The sequence below is a fragment of the Chlorocebus sabaeus genome, chromosome 6 (genome assembly GCF_047675955.1).
Source record: "Chlorocebus sabaeus isolate Y175 chromosome 6, mChlSab1.0.hap1, whole genome shotgun sequence".
Classification (NCBI taxonomy): domain Eukaryota; kingdom Metazoa; phylum Chordata; class Mammalia; order Primates; family Cercopithecidae; genus Chlorocebus; species Chlorocebus sabaeus.
Window position 1 is genome coordinate 5,323,545 of NC_132909.1, and position 21,227 is coordinate 5,344,771.

At 44.4% G+C, this 21,227-nt stretch overlaps 2 pseudogenes; both read right to left on the reverse strand.

Moving 5' to 3' along the window:
- Positions 1 to 931: 931 nt before the first annotated feature.
- Positions 932 to 2,035, reverse strand: LOC103235188 (actin-related protein 2/3 complex subunit 1A pseudogene; annotated as a pseudogene).
- A 14,434-nt stretch (positions 2,036 to 16,469) lies between these two features.
- Positions 16,470 to 17,157, reverse strand: LOC103235189 (ubiquitin-conjugating enzyme E2 E3 pseudogene; annotated as a pseudogene).
- Between the last annotated feature and the right edge of the window lie 4,070 nt (positions 17,158 to 21,227).

The following is a 21,227-nucleotide window of genomic DNA, read 5'->3' on the forward strand; positions in this document are numbered from 1 at the left end:
GGGAGTCTCGCTCTGTCACCTAGGCTGGAGTGTAGTGGTGCAATCTCAGCTCACTGTAACCTCTGCCTCCCAGGTTCAAGGGATTCTCCTGCCTTAGCCTCCCAAGTAGCTGGGATTATGGGCACACAGCACCATGCCCAGCTAATTTTTTTTTGTTTTTTTTTGTTAGAGATGGGTTTCACTGTGTTGGCCAGGCTGGTCTTGAACTCCTGACCTCAGGTGATTTACCCACCTCAGCCTCCCAAAGTGCTTCCAAAGGCGTAAGCCACAGTGCCCGGCCTCTTTTTTTTTTTTTTTTTTTAATTTTCCCCGCTCTTTTTGCCCAGGCTGGAGTGCAGTGGCGCTGTCTTGGCTCACTGCAACCTCCACTTCCTGGGTTCAAGCGATTCTTCTGCCTCAACCTCGCAAGTAGCTGGGATTACAGGCATGCACCACTGTGCCCGGCTAATTTTGTATTTTTAGTACAGACGGGGTTTCTCCATGTTGATCAGGCTGGTCTCATATTCCCCACCTCAGGTGATCTGCCCGCCTTGGCCTCCCAAAGTGCTGGGATTACAGGCGTGAGCCATTGCACCTGACTTAAGTGCTTGTATTTTCTTTCTTTTTTTTTTTTCCCACATTTAGTTCTTTTATTTAGTTTTCTAGTGGACAATTTACATATCTCCCGCACCCTGTCTTTTAAGTTAGTGTGATGATTTTCCATAACAAACTACTTAAAGGGGAGCTTTGGTCAAGAATAGAATGAAATCGCAAATAAATAAATAAATAAATAAATAAATAAAATTTACTGCTTTTAAAAAACCAACACTTTCACTAATTTGATATTCAAATAAAACCACACAGCATTAGCGTGATATGTGTTTTCAGTGTTTCCTTGGGTCTGGCTTCCTCGCCATCGTGCCATGGCACAGCTACTGTTGACCACAGTTTGTCATTCTGGATGGCAAAGGCTCACTCGGCTTCACATTATCCGGAGGACCTGGATGGAAAACTCGAGGGTCTTGAAATCCCAAATTGTCATGGCTTCATCAATGCCAGTAGTGCAAAATTTGCGACAATCTTGCTTGTCCACCTCATAAATAAGAGACATGAGTGGTGCTATTCTGGTGCGGAGTCTCCAAGGCCATGTTGCCGTCCTCAGTCGTGGCCCTCTTGTCCATGTTGCGGAAGCGTTCCATGGCAGACGTGTTGCATTGGATGCTGTTTTGGAATGTCTAACTTGGAGATGAAGGTCGGGCAGCCATGTTCATCATAGTTAAAGAGCACTGGGCAGCAGTCATGGCCAGCAGCCACGACGCTGTTGTCCAAGACAAATGACACACTCAGGAGCAGCAGGAACTCCGCCTTCAGAGTTGAGACCTGCACACTTTTTGAGGCATCAGCAACAGACACAGTGCTGTTGTGGCTGACCCAGGCCAGGTGGCTCCTACTGGCAGAGAAGCTTACCCCGTGGACCCAGCCACCAGTGCCACTGCCACCAAACTCTGACATCAGCTGCCCAAAAGGCATCTTGCTGCCCCAGGGCATGCTGACTGGCTTCTCATCCACTTCTTTAATGTAAACAGAAAACACTCTGCGTTTGAAGTCACATGATCCTGCTGCCAGCAAAACGTTGTTGGGATGCCAGTCCAAGCTGAGGATTGTGGAGCGAGTCGGCTTTTTAATGTGCTTGCTCGCTCACCAGTCATTTTGGACTCAAAGTAACAAACAGAAATGAGTCGTGCTCCACTTCCCACAGCAAATTTGTTCTCTAGGGGTGACCACTTCACAAAAGCAGCTGCACGATTAATTCTCAGGATCATCAGGGTTGGTGGTTTCCAGACACCATCTTTTTGACTCCAGACATAGGCATCGCGGTCTACCCCATAAGTGACAATGCGGTTGCTCTTGGGAACCCAGTCAATACCTGTGATGTGTCCATTGTGCTCACTGAGTTCATAAGCTTTCACCCACTGGCTCCCGTACTTCTTATAGATGTGCACTTCGTGATTATTTTGACTAAGGGCAATCTGGGTATGATCCCTGTTCCAGGCATGACAGGTAATTGACTCTAATAAAAACCAATGCAGTGACATTAGTCTTAGTGTTTTCAAAGGAGAGAAAGCTGGGATTGGGGAAGTCCGGATGGGCTCAGAGCAGAGAATTCGCAGACCCCGGGCTGTCAACACGAACTAGTGCTTGTATTTTCTAATTGTTACCAAAGAATTGATAAAACTATGAGAGTGTGTTTGTTCATGGTCAGCAGAGAAATGGAAAAGGGAGCACCATTTTTCTTTTTCTTTTTTTTTTTTGGAGAGAGAATCTTGCTCTGTCACCCAGGTTGGAGTGCAATGGTGCAATCTTGGCTCACTGCAACCTCTGCCTCCCGGGTTCAAGCAATTCTCCTGCCTCAGCTTCCCGATCAGCTGGGACTACAGGCCCATGCCACCACACCTGGCTAATTTTTTGTATTTTTACCTGAGATGGGGTTTTACCATGTTGCTGGGACTGGTTTCAAGCTCCTGAACTCAGGCAATTCGCCTGCCTCAGTCTCCCAAAGTACTAGGATTACAGGCGTGAGCCATTGCACCCAGCCCACTATTTTTCTTAATATATCTGTAGGTTTCTGTTCAATTTAACAGTTACACAGACCCCTGAATTTGGAGATTTAGAGCCATATCTTCCAATAATTACTGATGTCTCTTGTATGTGATAAGAATGAATAACACACAGCCAAAATGAACACTCAAGGCCCTTTCGCTCCATTCAAAAACTGAGGTATGGGGCAATTTCACTATTGTTCCTATTATTTTTAGTTCTATTTTTCAAATAGTACACATGTATTTATTATTATTATGTTTTCTTTTGGAGACGGAGTTTCACTCTTGTTGCCTAGGCTGGAGTGCAGTGGTGCGATCTCGGCTCACCATAACCTCCACCTCCTGGGTTCAAGTGATTCTCCTGCCTCAGCCTCCTGAATAGCTGGGATTACAGGCATGTGCCACCATGCCCAGCTATTGTGTATTTTTTTAGTAGAGATGGAGTTTCTCCATATTGGTGAGGCTGGTCTCGCACTCCTGACTTCCGGTCATCCGCCCACCTCGGCCTCCCAAAGTGCTGGGATTACAGGTGTGAGCCACCATGCCTGGCCTGTATTTATTATTTTTAAAATTTTGTTTTGTGTTATATGTGGTGACAGTGTTGAAGTTTATTACAACCCTGTAAACCTAGTAAAGGGCTGAAGAAATACCAAAGATTGAAGAAACCACCAGAGGGGCACATGTTCTCCAGGCCTCTTGAGGCCTCTAGGGCAAAAGCAAAAAAATAAAACCCACCGGAAACCACTCGCCTGCCCAGTCCCTTGTTTTTGTTTTCCCTAGACACAGCTTACTTCAAAGCTTACCCTCTTTGTTTACATAAGAAAAAGCTCCAAATTCCCACAGTGTGTCTCATCAAAGATTTCTTACTGATCCTGGGAACAATGCTGGTTGACTTACTCAAATCTTAGGCTTCCCTGTTTCTCCAAGCCCCTGACTGTTGGACCACTCTTGGCCACTGAAATTCAGAACAGCCTCTATTTCTCTCTCTCTTTTTTTTTTTTTTTTTTTTTGAGGCAGAATTTCACTCTTGTTGCCCAGGCTAGAGTGCAATGGCACGATCTCAGCTCACCGCAACCTCCGCCTCCCAGATTCAAACGATTCTCCTGCCTCAGCCTCCAGAGTAGCTGGGATTACAGGCATGCACCACTGTGCCTGGCTAATTTTGTATTTTTAGTAGAGACCGGGTTTCTCCATGTTGATCAGGCTGGTCTCGAACTCCTGACCTCAGGTGATCCACCTGCCTCGGCCTCCCAAAGTGCTGGGATTACAGGCCTGAGCCACCGTGCCCGGCTAACAACCTCTTTCTTAACCACATATGGGCACTGTGATTGAGAATAACTTCTCTTTTTGTTTGTTTGTTTTTGAGATGGAGTGTTGGCTCACTGCAAGCTCTGCCTCCCGGGTTCAAGCAATTGTCCTGCCTCAACCTCCACAGTAGCTGGGATTACAGACGTGTGCCACCACGCCCAGCTAATTTTTTTATTTTTAGTAGAGACAGAGTTTCACCATGTTGGCCAGGCTGGTCTTGAACTCTCCCATCCTCAAGCGATCCACCCGCCTTGGCATCCCAAAGTGTTAGGATTACAGGCGTGAGCCACCGCGTCCGGCCCAGCTTTGTTTTTAATATCCCATCCCAAGAGTAAGCTGACCTTAGGATAAAATACTCGCTGAATAGGTCACAGCAGACACTCATCCACTGCCCTAACCTTGCTTCAAGGTGCTTTCTAACCTTGCTTCCTTCTCTGTATAAAAGAGAAGTCCTTTTCTGTGCAACTCATAAATTTGCAGATCTTGTGGTTGGAGCATTTTCCCTATTGCAATATACCTTTTGAATCAAATCTAACCAATATCTAGATTTGTTTTTTGACAGTAGTAAACATTTTCATTGTTCCGTCTGCGTTAGAATATGCACATGCTCTTTCCCATGACACTGGCTATAATATCAGCTCAATAGATGAAACTAGTTCCAGGCGTGGTGGCTCACGCCTGTAATGCCAGCACTTTGGAAAGCAAAGGCAGCCAGATGACTTGAGCCCAGGAGTCGGAAACTAACCTAGGCAACCTGGCGAAACCCATCTCTACTAAAAAATATGAAAATTAGCTGGGCATGGTGGCATGCCCTGTGGTTGCAGCTACTAGGGAGGCTGAGGTGGGAGGATCACCTGAACCAGAAAGATTGAGGCTGCAGTGAGCTGAGATGGCATCACTGCACTCCAGCCTGAGTGACAGAGTGAGACCCTGTTTAAAAAAAAGAGGAGTTTCTACTTCAACTTTTGGAAACATCTAATTACTTTGCATTTCTCTTATAATGATATTACAAGGATGTATATGTCAAAATATTTCTGTGATTGAGAAAATATTCTTTTTTTTTTGACACGGAGTTTCGCTCTTGTTGCCCAGGCTGGTGTACAATGGTGCTATCTCAGCTCACTGTAACCTCCGCCTCCCGGGTTCAAGCGATTCTCCTGCCTCAGCCTCCTGAGTAGCTGGGATTACAGCCATGTGCCACCACACCTGGCTAATTCTGTATTTTTAGTAGAGTCAGAGTTTCTCCGTGTTGGTCAGGCTGGTCTCGAACTCCTGACCTCAGGTGATCCGCCCGACTCGGCCTCCCAAAGTGCTGGGATTACAGGTATGAGCCACTGTGCCTGGCAGGAAATATTCTTTTAAATCTCTTGTGAATCAGTATGTCCATGTTGCTTCCTTGACATTTCTAGAAGCAAAGAAACTTTACATATACAAAGTGGGAAAATGACTTTCAGCTATAATCAGCTTCTTGTCTACCGTTCTGAGGTTAACAAGAACAGTTACAATTGATTCTTTTTTTTTTTTTTGCATGGAAGCGTGGAAGTACAGGCGCAGTGTTCTTTTTTGGCTACTGAGCAATATTGCATAATACAGAATTATAATGATGTGACAGAAAAACATACTTCCATATTACATGGTAACTTGGAGATTGCCATGGAATTATTGCCTTAAGAAATGAGGCTACTTATAAAAATTTAATAATTGAGTTGTCCTTTCTTTTTTTCTTTTTTCTTTGCTCTGTCTCCAGGCCAGAATGCAGTGGGCGCAATTTCGGCTCACTGCAACCTCTGCCTCCCGGGTTCAAGTGATTCTCCTACCTCAGCTCCTGAGTAGCTGGGACTAGAGTGCGCACCACCATGTCCAGCTAATTTTTAGTGGAAACAGGGTTTCACTATGTTGGCCAGGATGGTCTCAATCTCTTGACCTCGTGATCCACCTGCCTCTGCCTCCCAAAGTGCTGGGATTACAGGCATGAGCCACTGTGCCTGGCCGAGTTGTCCTTTCTTGAGAGTTCATATGAAGGAAAATAACCTGCCTGCCATTTATCCTTAAAAATATTGCAAAATTATTTTTTCTCTAAGGGAAAATAAATCTAAACGACTTCTGAAGAGTATTTTATTGGCTTTGTTATCCACACGTGACAGAACATTGAGAAACAGAAATCAGAAAATATCTAAAATACGTTACAATTTTAAAATGAAATTTAATTCTCTTATTTCAGAATGCACATGGTGAATTTGAAATTACAATATATTTAGAAATTAATGACATAGCGATATTAGTGTTGATGAAAAGAGTCAAACTCTGTAAAATACATGAAGAGATTTATTCTCAGCCAAATATGAGTGAGCTGGTCTATGACATAGTCCTCAGGAGGTCCTGAGAACATGTGCTAGAGGTGGTTGGGGCACAGTTTGGTTTTGTACGTTTTAGAGAGGCATGAAACATTGAAATACATTTAAGAAATACACTGGTTTGGTCCAGAAAGGTGGGGCAACTCAAAGCGCGGTGGATTGGTTTCAGGCTATTGGTGAATTTAAACATTTTGTGGTTAACAATTGGTTGAGTGGCCGGCATAGTGGCTCACGCTTGTAATCCCAACACTTTGGGAGGCCGAGGCAGGAGGATCACAAGGACAGGCGTTCGAGACCAGCCAGGTCAACATGGTGAAACCCCATCTCTACTAAAAAAAATACAAAAATTAGCCAGGCATGGTGGCATGCTCCTGTAATTTCAGCTACTCAGGAGGCTGAGGCAGGAGAATTGCTTGAACCTGGGAGGCAGAGGTTGCAGTGAGCCGAGATCATACTACTGTACTCCAGCCTGGGCGACAGAGTAAGACTCCATCTCAAAAAAAAAAAAAAAAAAAAAAAAAAATTTGGTTGAGTTTCTGTAAAGACTGCGATTCATAGAAAGGTAATGTTCAAGTTAAGATAAAAGATTGTCAGCCGGGTGTGGTGGCTGGCTGGGCGTGGTGATTCAAGTCTGTAATCCCAGCACTTTTGGAGGCAGAGATGGTTGATCACATGAGGTGAAGAGTTCCAGACCAGCCTGACCAACATGGTGAAAACCCGTCTCTACTAAAAATACAAAATTAGCCAGAGGTGGTGGTGCATACCTGTAATCCCAGTTATTTGGGAGGCTGAGGCAAGAGAATCACTTGAACTTAGGAGGCAGAGGTTGCAGTGAGCTGAGATTGCACTCCAGTGTGGGCAACAAAAGCGAGACTCCGTCTCAGAAAAAAAAAAAAAAAAAAAGAAAAAATTAAATTAAATTAAATTTAAAAATAAAAAGATTGCAGAGACCAATCTTTTTTTTTTTTTTTTTTTTTTTTTTTTTTGAGACAGAGTCTCACTGCGATACACAGGCTGGAGTGCAGTGGCGTGATCTCAGCTCACTGCAACCTCCGCTTCCCAGGTTCAAGCGATTTTCCTGCCTCAGCCTCATGAGTAGCTGGGACTACAGGCGGGGGCCACCACACCTGGCTAATTTTTTTTTTTCTTTTTTTGAGATGGAATCTTGCTCTGTCACCCAGGCCAGAGTGCAGTGGCACAATCTTGGCTCACTGCAACCTCCACCTCCCAAGTTCAAGCGATTCTCCTCCTTCAGCCTCCCAAGTAGCTGGGATTACAGATGCCCACGACTGCGCCCAGCCAATTTTTGTATTTTTAGTAGAGATGGGGTTTCACCATATTGGCCATGCTGGTCTCGAACTCCTGACCTCATGATCCACCTGCCTTGGCTTCCCAAAGTGCTGGGATTACAGGCGTGAGCCACTGCCCTTGGCATAATTTTTGTATTTTTGGTAGAGATGAGGTTTTACCTTGTTGGCCAGGCTGGTCTTGAACTCCTGACCTCAAGTGATCAGCATCAGCCTCTCAAAATGCTGGTATTACAAGCCTGGGCCACCATGCCTGGCCCAAAATTCTTTTGAAGTTTTATAGTGGCTGCTCTTTGAGACAATACGTATTTCCTATTCAGAACCTAGTTAATCTCTTTAGGATTGGGAGGCTCTGGAAGAAAAAGATCTAGCTATGTTAATAGAGATTCTTTACAGATACAAATTTTCCCCCACAAAGAACAGCTTTGCAGGGCCATTTCTTTTTTCTTTTCTTTTCTTTTCTTTTTTTTTTTGAGTTTCACTCTTGTTGCCCTGGCTAGAGTGCAATGGCACAATCTCGGCTTACCACAACATCCGCCTCCCAGGTTCAAGCGATTCTCCTGCCTCAGCCTCCCTAGTAGCTGGGATTACAGGCATGTGCCACCATGCCTGGCTAATTTTGTCTTTTTAGTAGAGACAGGGTTTCTCCATGTTGGTCAGGCTGGTCTCGAACTCCTCATTTCAGGCAATCCGCCCCCCTCGGCCTCCCAAAGTGCTGGGATTACAGGTATGAGCCACTGCGCCCAGCCATGGGCCATTTCAAAATATGGCAAAGAAACATGTTTTGGGGTAAGATATTTTGACTTTCCTTTTGTCTTGTAGTGTTACGCCAGAGTCAGGCTGGAAAGTCAGTCACAATATATAGAGTTAAATAAAACCCATCTGATAAGAATTTATGATTTGTAGGGCATGACTCCCCAGGCCCCTTTGATAGGAATTTGGGTAAGGTTTAAAAATCAGAGTTTAGTCCTCATTAGGATGTCAACAAAGTTCATTTTAAAAGTATTTGAGGTTAACTCATCTTGCATAGAATAAACTAACAAAAGTAACCAGGTGTGTTGGCTCTGGCCTGTAATCTCAGCACTTTGGGAAGCTGAAGTGAGAGGACTGCTTGAGGTCAACAGTTTGACAACAACCTGCCAGTCAATACACGGAGACCCCATCTCTATTTAAGAAAAAGAAAAAATAGCAGGGTGTGATTTCTCATGCCTGTAGTCCCAGATACTCAGGAGGCTGAGGTGGGAGGATTGCCTCAGCCTCTATGTTCCAGGCTGCAGTGAGCCGTAATCATGTCACTGCCCTCCAGCCTGGAGGACATAAGATTGTTTCAAATAAATAAATAAATATGAACAAATAAATATGACAGGAGACTGTTTCAAATAAATAAATATGAATCACAATTACAAGGAAAAACTATGTAATTAATATCTACTTTTAAAAAGATACTGCTTCTTGACCAGGCGTGGTGGTTCACACCTGTAATCCTAGCACTTTGGGAGACTGAGGTGGGCGGATTGCCTGAGCTCAGGAGTTCAAGACCAGCCTGGGCAACACGATGAAACTCCGTCTCTACTAAAATACAATAATAATCAGTAGGGCATGGCAGCGTGCGCCTGTAGTCCCAGCTACTTGGGAGGCTGAGGCAGGAGAATTACTTGAACCAGAGAGGCAGAGGTTGCAGTGAGCCAAGATTGCATCACTGCACTCAGCCTGGGCAACAGAGTGAGACTCTATCTCTTAAAGAAAAAAAAAAAAAAGAGATACCGCTTCTTATTTAAAGCATAAGTTGGTCATCTGGTCATCTAACATCACTGAACCTGACACCGCCTTTGCAAACATTGATAGTGAAAGAAACTTAATTGTTGCTTCTAACCACAGAAGCTGTGTTTGCTCATTCTTGGGCATTGGTTCGGCTAACTATGGGAAGAATTCAGTTTATAGTTAGCACTTGGAAGCAAGGACGATAGTCCCTTCCCAAACTGACCGTCTCAGGTGACGTATACCACCTTCATAAGACGCCTTTTACATGATGAGAAGCCACAAGGTTAGGATTATGGGAGGTACTTGAATTCTGCTAAAATGTAGGTGTAAACATTAACCAGCCATATGGAGGTCACAAGATTTGTAACTTCCCTAATTGCTCCTATAGATAACATCACTTTTGTCAAAACCTAAGACTGGTCTTTGAGGTGTTTTTCAGACTTTTCCAATTGGGCAGACCAGCTCAGGCCACCTGGACTTCTTCTTCTTTTTTTTTTCTTTATTATTATTTATTTATTTATTTATTTTTTTTTGAGACGGAGTCTGGCTCTGTCCCCCAGGGTGGAGTGCAGTGGCCGGATCTCAGCTCACTGCAAGCTCCGCCTCCCGGGTTTACGCCATTCTCCTGCCTCAGCCTCCCGAGTAGCTGGGACTACAGGCGCCGCCACCACGCCCGGCTAGTTTTTTGTATTTTTTTAGTAGAGACGGGGTTTCACCGTGTTAGCCAGGATGGTCTCGATCTCCTGACCTCGTGATCCGCCCGTCTCGGCCTCCCAAAGTGCTGGGATTACAGGCTTGAGCCACCGCACCCGGCCTTCTTTATTATTTTTTAACCTCCAGTATTCAACCGCCTGGACCTCTTCACTGGTACCAGAGAACTGGCACCACCCGATCCTGTGACCGCCCCCCCACCCAAAAACTTACTCAGCTCTGGGATAGTTTCGGACCCTTCTATAATTTCCTCCCCAACCAATCAGCCACACCAATTTCCTAGCCCCTTGCTCCAAATTATCCTCAAAACCCCACTTCCCACGCCTTGCACCCCAGGTGTTGTCGCTATGAACGTTTCTGGGCTGGGCATGGTGACTCACGCCTGTAATCTCAGCAGTTTGGGAGGCTGAGGCCAGCGGATCACCTAAGGTCAGGAGTTTGAGACCAGCCTGACCAACATGGAGAAACCCCATCTCTATTAAAAATACAAAAAGAATAGCCGGACATGGTGGTGCGTGCCTGTAATCCTAACTACTCCGGAGGCTGAGGTAGGAGAAATTGCTTGAACCTGGAAGGTGCACCATTGCACTCCAGCCTGGGCAACAAGAGCAAAACCTCGTCTCAAAAAAAAAAAAAAAAAAAAAAAAAAAAAGGTTTCTGGAAATGAGTACAGGGTTGACTCTGGAGTGAATTGAGACCAGAAAATAAAAGGATTTCTATTCTGTTCGGAGGGGCGTCAGCATGGAATTGGACTATCACTGCATGCAGAGTTTGCATTTCCCCTTCCGGTTGGCATCCCCTTCACAGACAATTCCAGGGCTTTACTAAACTTAATTTCGATAGCAGGAATTTTCCTGGATCCAATCGCAGACTTGACTCCGCCCCAGGGAGATCCTGCTGAGTTGCCTCAGCCTCACTGGTAAATATCGCCTCCTTAATCCGGAAAATAGAGATGCGCTGGGAGCCAGAAGAGGAAAGCACAAGCCCTGCCCCCTCTTTTTTTCCCTTCCCAATCCTCAGCTTGCTGAGCGCGCCAAGCCCTGACTTCCGCCCTGCGCGTGCAGTTTCCTTCACACCCGGAAGCAGATCGCACGGAGTTAACCTTGGGCCGCAGCACGTCTGTAAAGATTAAACTTGGGCTTCGCAGTCCTCTGGTGCTTCCGTACCCGGGATCTGCAGGTTCGTACACCCCTGAAAATAACCCCCCCCCCCCAAGGAAATCACACATCGCCGTGAGAGCCGGGGTTGTGTCAATGCTTTGGGGGTAAAATCATTCTGAGTCTGAATCCGTCCTGGATCTTTCTGCCTTCAGGTCACATAGACACGTCTTTTCGTTCAATGTTCTCTTTTAAAACCTTTTACTGACCCCTCCTCCTGCCCTGCACCACCTAAAGCCCTCACCCAGGAGGTGAATTCAGGGCTATGCGGTTCCCCAGCCTCGCCCTCGTCGGCCCCTGTAGCGCAGGGCCGCAGCAGCAGTCCCGGGGAGGCCGCGTCCTCTGCCTGGTCCTGGGAGCCTGCAGACCCCACCCCGGCCTAAGGCACCGTCGCCCCCCACCTCCCTCCTCCTCGTGCCGGGCCCTGCTCGTCCCCAGGTCTCTTCGCAGTCATCGCTTGTGCGTTAGGGAGGTGCCCGGGACCTGTCTGGTTCTTGCCTGCCCAGCTCCACCCCTTGGAAATGTGCTCCTCCGGGATGCAGGCGTCTTACTCCAAACCCTCCTGTGAATGTGTGGGCTAAAAGGATCAGGAGACAGAGAAAGAGACAGAGAACTGAGAGAGAAATAGAAAAACGAGAGGAAAGAATGAAGGAAACCCGTAAATACATGGCAAAGTAGACTATGGGTGAAGAATTTGCAAAAAGAAGTTAGAACGAAGGAGCTGAGAAAGTAACAGGGAAACAACTGGAGAAATGTAGAGAAAAACTCCATGTCCAGCAAGATGAAGACAGCAAGATAAGGAGAGAGCCAGCAAAGGGGAGGCCCCTCAGAGTGGGGTAAAGGAGAGATTTGGAGCCACTAAAGACAGAGCAGGATGATGGTGGGACAGCGAGAGGGGCAGCTGGTGACAAGGAGAGCAGGGGGAGGCCTGGGCATCTGCGGGTGCCAGAGAGTGAGGACAGCGGGTTATAACAAGGAAGAAGGAATTTAACAGGGAGAGCCACGGGGCAGCAGAAATAACATGTAGATTTCGGACAATGGAAAGATAGGGGAGAAAGACGAGTATGGGGCGAAACAAGTTGCAAGAATGGAGGAGAATATATGGAATTGAAGGATTCGAGGGAAGAAGGGGAGAAAGAGCAGGAGAGGAGAGAGGCACAAAATAAGGAGCAGAAACCCGGGGGGAAACGGAAAAAAAGCTAGAGAGACACAGATGAGAATGAGAGATACCGAGTGAGGGAAGGGAACAGTAATGACGAAAGAGGGGTGCAGATGAGTGGTGGGTTGATTGTATGTGATAATTGTGACATGTTGATTTCTCTCTCGTGATAAATTTAAATTTTGTTTAAATTTGAGAATAAGAATTGCAGGCCAGGCGCGGTGGCTTAGGCCTGTAATTCCAGCACTTTGGGAGGCCAAGGTGCGTGGATCACAAGTTCAAGAGATCAAAACCATCCTGGCCAACATGGTGAAACGCTGTCTCTACTAAAAATACAAAAATTAGCCAGCATGGTGGCAGGCGCCTGTAGTCCCAGCTACTCAGGAGGCTGAGGCAGGAGGCTGGTCTTGAACTCCTGACCTCAGGTGATCTGTCTGGCTCCATCTCCCAAAGTGTTGACTTTACAGGTGTGAGCCACATGCCTGGTCTTGATTCATTTTTTAATTTTTGTTTTTAATTTCTGTTGTTGAATTGTAAGAGTTCCTTATATTCCTAATCACATATGTAATTTCACAGTTTTTCCCTTGGAATCTTTAGTGTTTTCCACATGTAAGATGATATCTTCTGTGAGCACAGAGCATTCTGCTTTTCTTTTTCTGCTGCTTGACATTTATTTCTTTTTCTTGTCTAATTTCTTTGGTCAGGATTCCAGTAATATGCTGAATAGAAATAGCAAAAACAGGCTTCTCTTTCCTGATCTTAGAGGAAGAGATTTCAGGCTTTCACCATAAAGTATGATGGTAACTGTGAGCTATTCCTAAGTGGCCTTTATTATGTTGAGGTAAGTTTCTTGTATTTTTTTTTTTTTTTTTTTTTTTGAGATGGAGTCTTACTCTGTCGCCCAGGCTGGAGTGCAGTGAGGTGATCTCTGCTCACTGCAACCTCTGCCGCCCAGGTTCAAGCAATTCTCCTGCCTCAGCCTCTGAAGTAGCTGGGAATACAGGTGCACGCCACTGCGCCTGGCTAATTTTGTAGTTTTAGTAGAGACAAGGTTTCACCATCTTGGCCAGGCTGATCTTGAACTGCTGACCTCATGATTCACCTGTCTCAGCCTCCCAAAGTGTTAGGATTACAGGGGTGAGCCACTGCGCCCGACCAGATTTCTTGTATTCTTACTGTGTTGAGTGATTTTATCACAAAAGAATGTGTTCACTTTACAAAGGTTTGCTGCATCAAATGAGAAAATCATGTCGTTTCCCCCTTCAATTCTCTGAATGTGGAGTATTACATGGATTGATATTCGTGTGTTTTACCATCTTTGCATTCCAGTAATAACTCACATGTCATGGTGTACGACCTTTTAATATGCATTTGATTTTTAACTTGCTAGTTTGGGGGAGGTGTTCTGAAAATTATTTTCCCCATCCATCGGGGATATTTTTCTATATTTTGTAGTAGCTTTGCCTTGCTTTGATGTCAAGGTAATGCTAGCCTAATAGCATGAGTTTGGAAGTATTCCCTCCTTTCCCTCCTTTTCAGAGTTTGTTTGTTTGTTTGTTTGTTTGGAGACCAAGTCTTGCTGTGTCACCCAGGCTGGAGTGCAATGACGCGATCTCGGCTCACTGCAATCTCCACCTCCCAGGTTCAAGCAATTCTTCTGTCTCTGCCTCCGGATTAGCTGGGACTGCAGGCACCCACCACTATGCCTGGCTAATTTTTTGTTTTGTTTTTAGGAGAGACAGGGTTTCACCGTGTTAGCCAGGATGGTCTCGATCTCCTGATCTCATGATCTGCCTGCCTTGGCCTCCCAAAGTGCTGAGATTATAGGTGTGAGCCACTGCGCCTGGCTTTTTGAGGTTTTTTTTTTTTTTTTTTTTTTTAAGTTTAAGGACGATTAGCTTTAATTCTTCTTAAAATGTATGGTAGAGTTGGTAGAGTTCTCCACTGAAGTTACCTGGTACAGGACTTTTCTTTTGAAGAGGTTCTTGATTATTGATTCAATCTTCCTACAAGTTACAGGTCTGTATCTTTTATAGTCATACTAAGTATGTGTATGTTATGTGTTTCCAGAAATCTATCCATTTCTTCTTTATTTCCTTTGTATAGAATGAGTTGTGATTCCTTTTTGATTTTAGTTTTCTTAAGTCAATTTTTGTCAATTTTCTTGAATTTGTCAAAGTATCACCTGTTACTTTCACGACTTTAGTGCTTTCTATTCTCTATTTTACTTCTTTCTCTTTTAGTCTTTATTTCCTTTTTATGTATGTTTTTGTTTAGTTTTTTCTTTTTCTACTTCGTTGAGGTATAAACTTGGGTTGTTGATTGGAAACTCTTATTCTGTTTTTATGTAGTCATTTTTAGTTATAAATTTCCTTATTAGGAGTGTTTTTGTTGCATCCCATGAGGTTTGGTGTGTTGTGTCTCCTTTTTCTCCACCCTCCAAGCTGATTTACAAACTATGTCACTGTTTCTTTCTTTTTTTTTTTTTTTTTTTTTTTTTGAGACGGCGTCTCACCCTGTCACCCAGGCTGAACTGCACTCGCATGATCAGCTCACTGCAACTTCTGCCTCCTGGGTTCAAGTGATTCTCCTGCACAACCTCCCGAGTGGCTGGGATTACAGGCATGCACCACCATGCCCGGCTAATTTTTGTATTTTTAGTAGAGACGGGGTTTCACCATGTTGGCCAGGCTGGTCTCAAACTCCTAACCTTGTGATCTGCCTGCCTTGGCCTCCCAAAGTGCTAGGATTACAGGCATGAGCCACCGCTCCTGGGCTTCAGTTTTTCTTTCAATAATCCCAGTCAAAAGAGACAGAATGCAATCTGTCATGCAAATGCCCGACAAGCCAGAACAGTGGATTTAAGTTTTACTCTTTTCTTTTGTCCCTAGAAGAAAATAATGAGAGAAGCATACTGCCCTGTGCCGGGGAGGCAATGGGACAGAGATGAACAAATTTCCACAAACTTTCCCACCCATTCAGTCCAATTTTGCATCGGTGTTCATTGAATACTGCGGCTCCCTTACTGGTTTCCAGACTTTTTTCGCAAAGGTATTTTTGATGAAAAATTTTTTGTTAAGTTGGTGTCTCCATGAGGATATGAGGGCCTGGCATTTGCTAGTCTGTCAACTTGCTGGCTTTACTTTTTATGTCTTATTTATTCCACAGACTGTGTTTAGAGATCCAGGGATTTATTTCAAATCATATAGGAATCAGCAGAAGAGACACCATTACTTTTATATAAGAAACAAGATTTACCCTCAAATTTTTATATGGCACTACTATTCATATTTAGCACATTATTGTTTTTTTTCACTAATAGGACCATGCACAGAACTAGGCAGCAATCTCTATCTGGCTTTGTTTTCAGAACACACATCTCTGGCTCATCATGGTTGCTCATGTTTGTAATCCCAGTACTTTGGGAGGCTGAGATGGGTGGATCACTTGGGGCCAGGAGTTCGAGACCAGCCTGGCCAACATGGTGAAACCCCCTCTTTACTAAAACTACAAAAATTAGCCAGGTGTGGTGGTGTGCGCCTATAGTCCTAGCTGCTTGGGAGGCTGAGGCATGAGAATCGCTGGAACCTGGGGGTGGAGGTTGTGCTGAGTCAAGATCATTCCCTTTCTTTCTTTTTCTTTTTTTTTTTTTTCTTCCTTCAGGAGTATGTTTACTGTGTTTGAGATGATACATCAGGTGCTGTCTGAGCTACAAAGGGTAAAAGGAAATCCTCTTATTACAAACAGACAAAGGTAAAAGGTAAAACACTTTTCACAACAGCATGAACCACATACTCAGAAATAGATCTGAGTTTAATACCAATGACATAATTCCTAGTCATCTACAGCTACTTTTATCACTTCATGCAGATAATGAATTAGGCTAAAATGCACTATAATATTTGGTAGACTTCAGGACCAGTATCCTTAGTACATCACAAAATACATTTTGATATCCCAGAGAAGCAAGACTTGCAAGTAGGCATTTTAAATATAACTAATCTACAGCTGCAAAGTTCTACTCTTGATCGCATTTACCTTTTCGGGCAGTCTCCCAGGCTCCAAAGGATAAAAGCAGAGTAGAATCACTGTAACATATACACAGAAGTTCATATCGTAAAGGCTGGAAAGTCTTGCAGCACAGTGAGAAGATGCCTTCTGCTCCTTCACACTGCATACAAATTATGTGAATTATGTTGTGTATCTCTTGGTCCGCTGTCTGGCTATCCTGTCGTGTTCTGTGCTGTTGGTCAAATACTGAGTGGCTATGCTTCCACCCGAGGATCTGCAGGGTTGCAATCTGTCAAAAGGGAACAAATGGACAGCAAAACCTTTGAAATAGTCAAAGCGGGACTCCAGTTGTCCAAGGATGTCCAGACAGATGACTCCCTGACTGTTGATGTTGCAGTGGTAGATTCTCATGTGGAAAGTAACCTTTGGTGGCTTAAATGGATAATCTGATGAAAATGTGATATCCAGAAAAAACACACCACCTTCATATACAGAACCCGGTGGACCAAGTATAGTTGATCTCCATTCATAAATGTTATCTCCTCAGGCCCAGCACTGCAATTAGGAGAAGGATCAAGGGTTATTTGAGCTAGCTCCTTCTGAATTCTTTTCGCACTAGCGGATAACTTAGCAGTGGTTTTGCTAGAGAGTTTGGTGTTTTTCTTCTGCTGGGTGGCAGAAGGTTTTCTTTCCTCGTGTTCTTCAGCTTCTGGAGCGGCTGGGTCTTGCTGGTCCGTATCTGCCACTGCTGGTGCTGGGGCTGTCACCATCGGACCTTTGCCTGTCACTGGACATCTTGGTGAAGTTATCGCTTGGAAAACTTGGCCGCCCGCCTGGCCTGTTCACACGCCACTATGGTGTGGGGGAGGGAAAGAGAAAAAAACTCTTCCTTAAGGAAATAGAGGCAGCTGTGGCGGGGGGAAAGAGGGGAGGGGGAAAAAAAGAAGCCGAGGAGGCTCTGGCCGGGGAATGTGGAACACTGAACGTCAGAGGGGGTTGTGCAGTCAGATCGCGCCCATTCTTTCTTAAAGAATTGTACTCCTTTTGTATTCTTAAACTTTAAAGATCATGTTTGGGAAGTTTAAAATAAGTATTTCTGTGTAATATTTACACATTTCAATATTATTTACCATCTGTACTTAATTGGAAACCTATTGGTCATTATATTTTGTAGATATCTCTTCGAAAAGCATGATGGAATTCTTGTCAACAGAGCAAAGTAATACAGGAGAAGGTTTCTACATAGGGATGTTGGAAAGACATAAAAGTCATCACATTGGAGATTTTTGCTTCCCAGAAATTAAGAAAGATAATCATGACTGAGTTTTAGTGGAAAGATGATGAAAGAAATGGCCACAAAACATCCATAACAAAAACCAAAATGTTTACTGATAGTACAGAGTGATATGATTGAAGGCATGCTAGAAACAAGCCTATTAAAGATCACTTGGAGTAAGCTTTCATTCGCATCTGCCTGAACTGCACGTATTTCAGACCAAAAGGAAAATTGGTAATCCAGTGGCGAAGTCTATCAACAATGCTTCCTCAGTTTCAACAGCCCAAAGAATTTCTTGTAGGCTCCAAACCCATATTTCTAATAAATATGGGAATAATTTCCTCCATTCTTCATTATTCACACAAAAACGTAAGAGAAAAACCTTGCCAATGTAATGAGTTTGGCAAAGCCTTTAATTGTAGGTCACTTTGTAAATACTTCTAATGATTAGTGTTTGGCTTACTGGACACGCCTTTGAAAAACATGAGTTTGTTCCTCCCATCATAATCTACCTAAAAGGTAGGTACAAATCAACACATTTGATAGGTTGTTGGGAACAAGCCCCCCCAAAATCTGGCCATAAACTGGCCCCAACACTGGCCATAAACAAAATCTCTGCAGCACTGTGGCATGTTCATGATGGCCGTAATGCCCCCGCTGGAAGGTTGTGGGTTTAGCGGAATGAGGGCAAGGAACACCTGGCCCACCCAGGGCAGAAAACCACTTAAAGGCATTCTTAAGCCACAAACAATAGCATGAGCGATCTGTGCCTTAAGGACATGCTCCTGCTGCAGTTAATTAGCCCAACCTATTCCTTTAATTTGGCCCATCCCTTCATTTCCCGTAAGGGATACTTTTAGTTAATCGAATATCTATAGAAGCAATGCTAATGACTGGCTTGCTGTTAATAAATACGTGAGTAAATCTCTGTTCAGGGTTCTCAGCTCTGAAGGCTGTGAGACCCCTGATTTCCCACTTCACACCTCTGTATTTCTGTGTGTGTGTCTTTAATTCCTCCAGCACCGCTGGGTTAGGGTCTCCCCGACTGAGTTGGTCTCGACTATAGGTGAAATTAAAAGATGAAATTATATCAAGACAAAGAAAATTGTGGTTGAAATTCTTTGTATACTGGGAGAGGAAAAACTGGCAGTTCCATGGCACAAATCAAGAAATATTAAAGTAAAGATCACTAAATTGGTCTATGTAAAATTAAAAATATCAGTCGGGCACGGTGGCTCATGCCTGTAATCCCAGCACTTTGGGAGGCCGAGGTGGGTGGATCACCAGAGGTCAGGAGTTCAAATCCAGCCTTGACCAATATGGTGAAACCCCATCTCCACTAAAAATACAAAAATTAGCTGGGTATTTTGGCATCCGCCTGTAATCTCAGCTACTAGAGAATCAGGCAGGAGAATCGCTTGAACCCAGGAGGCAGAGGTTGCAGTGAGCCAAGATCACGCCATGGCACTCCAGTCTGAGAAACAAGAGTGAAACTCCTTCTAAAAAAGAAAAAAGAGAGAGAGATAATGGACAGTGTTGTGGAATGAATGTGTCCATCCCAGAACATATATGTTGAAATTCTAACCCTCAATGTGATGGGATTAGGAGTTGAAGACTGTGGGAGGTGATTAGATCACAGAAGGGAACCCTCAGGAATGGATGCATGCCCTTAACACAAGAGACACCGAGCACTTGGTTCCTTGTCTCCCTGCTCTCTGTCTGCTTGAGGCCACAGCAGAAGATATATCACCCAGCTACATCTGGACCACATCGGCTGCAAAACACGTCGTTAACCTTGGCAAAGTAAACTTTCTAAATTGAGACCTATTAGATTCTTTTGGTTCACAAGCTCATGAACACAGAAGAAATCAAGATGGAAAACAAACGATCTAATGAAAAGCATAAAATAAGTTCATAAATCTGAACTCCATATATATTGAACATAGAGGAAATGGTCTTCTCAAACTGTGTGTGTTTATATTAGATCGCATTTTTGAAAGACATTTCTAATATTTGATTAACCATCCTATGTAGTTTTAGCCAATATAAAACTGAAAATAATAAATGATCAATTGTATACATACATTTAACTTCTTAATATTTCCCATAGCATTGCTATTACTATTTTATGTTATTGGAGTAGGTACTTAGTCTATCTTTGATATATTACTGGAGTGGTGTCTTCCACAATGGTGCTCAGACTCTGTGGTGTACGAGTGGATAAACTGTTAAGCAGGAACCTAGGAGAGCCAGGATGTCAAAACTCAAGTCCTTTAAAACTAGGAAGACATACTCCTTACTGCACAAGTCAAGGTCATAAGATGTTAATGGTTAAGGAAAGCAGCTTATGGTATCTGCAAGGACAAACTCCTACAGAAACACAATGTCCACATGACCCAATATCCCATGACAATGTATGCTTCTAAGATAATTACAGTCATGCTTTCAAGTACTTGCACACTAAAATACCAAGGATCGCTTTAAATCAACAAAGTAGTAAGTTTTGTCACACTATCAGCCCACCAGCAGTTAGCTTAGCTTTTACGTAAGCCCCTAAACAAGAAAAACTTGAAACAAGAGGCATTCCCCCTGCTTTCTGAGGAACCCTACTGTGTAACTAGTAGCATTTAAAAAAAAAAAAAAAAAAAGGAGTTTCGCTTTTGTTGCCCAGGCAGGAGTGTGATGGTGTGCTCCGGGCTCACCACAACCTTCACCTCCCGAGTTCAAGCCATTCTCCTGCCTCCGCCTCCCGAGTAGCTGGGATTACAGGTGCCCACCACCATGCCCGGCTAAGTTTTGTATTTTTAGTAGAAAAATACAAAATTAGAGACCAGCCTGTTGACTAGGCTGGTCTCTAACTCGACCTCAGGTGATCCGCCTCCGGAAGTGCTGGAATGACCTGTTTTTCTTCTTAATTTGAAAGTGGTTTAAATGCAAAGCGCCTTTTGTGAGCAGGTAAAGACGCCTGCGGGGGGGTAGGTGGTGGTGTGGTGGCGAGCTCCCCACAGCCTGGGGTAGCTGGGGTAGGGGGAGGGCGAGGTGGCAAGGACCTCGGTAAGGGGGTGGAGTGCGGCGCTGGTTGCAGCCAGGACCGAGATTTAGAACGGCTTGTTTAGGTATCCGGAGCGGTGGCTCACGCCTGTAATCCCAGCACTTTGGGAAGCCGACGCGGGTGGATCACGAGGTCAGGAGATCGAGACCATCCTGGCTAACACGGTGAAACCCCGTCTCTACTAAAAAACACAAAAAACTAGCCGGGCGAGGTGGCGGGCGCCTGTTGTCCCAGCTACTTGGGAGGCTGAGGCAGGAGAATGGGGTGAACCCAGGAGGCGGAGCTTGCAGTGAGCAGGAAATCGCGCCACTGCACTCCAGCCTGGGCGACAGAGCGAGACCCGTCTCAAAAAAAAAAAAAAAAAAAAAATATGCTTCTTTAAGCAAGGACCTGTGTTGTTTGAGTGGATAATGGAAAATGGAGGGTGACATGCATGTGGAACTGCCTATTGCACACTGGAGGTGAAGGACAACATTCCCGTCCTTTCTTTTCTCAGGACATTTACTTAGAAAACTTGTAACTGTATTTTCTCTGTCTTCTTTGTTTTTTGTT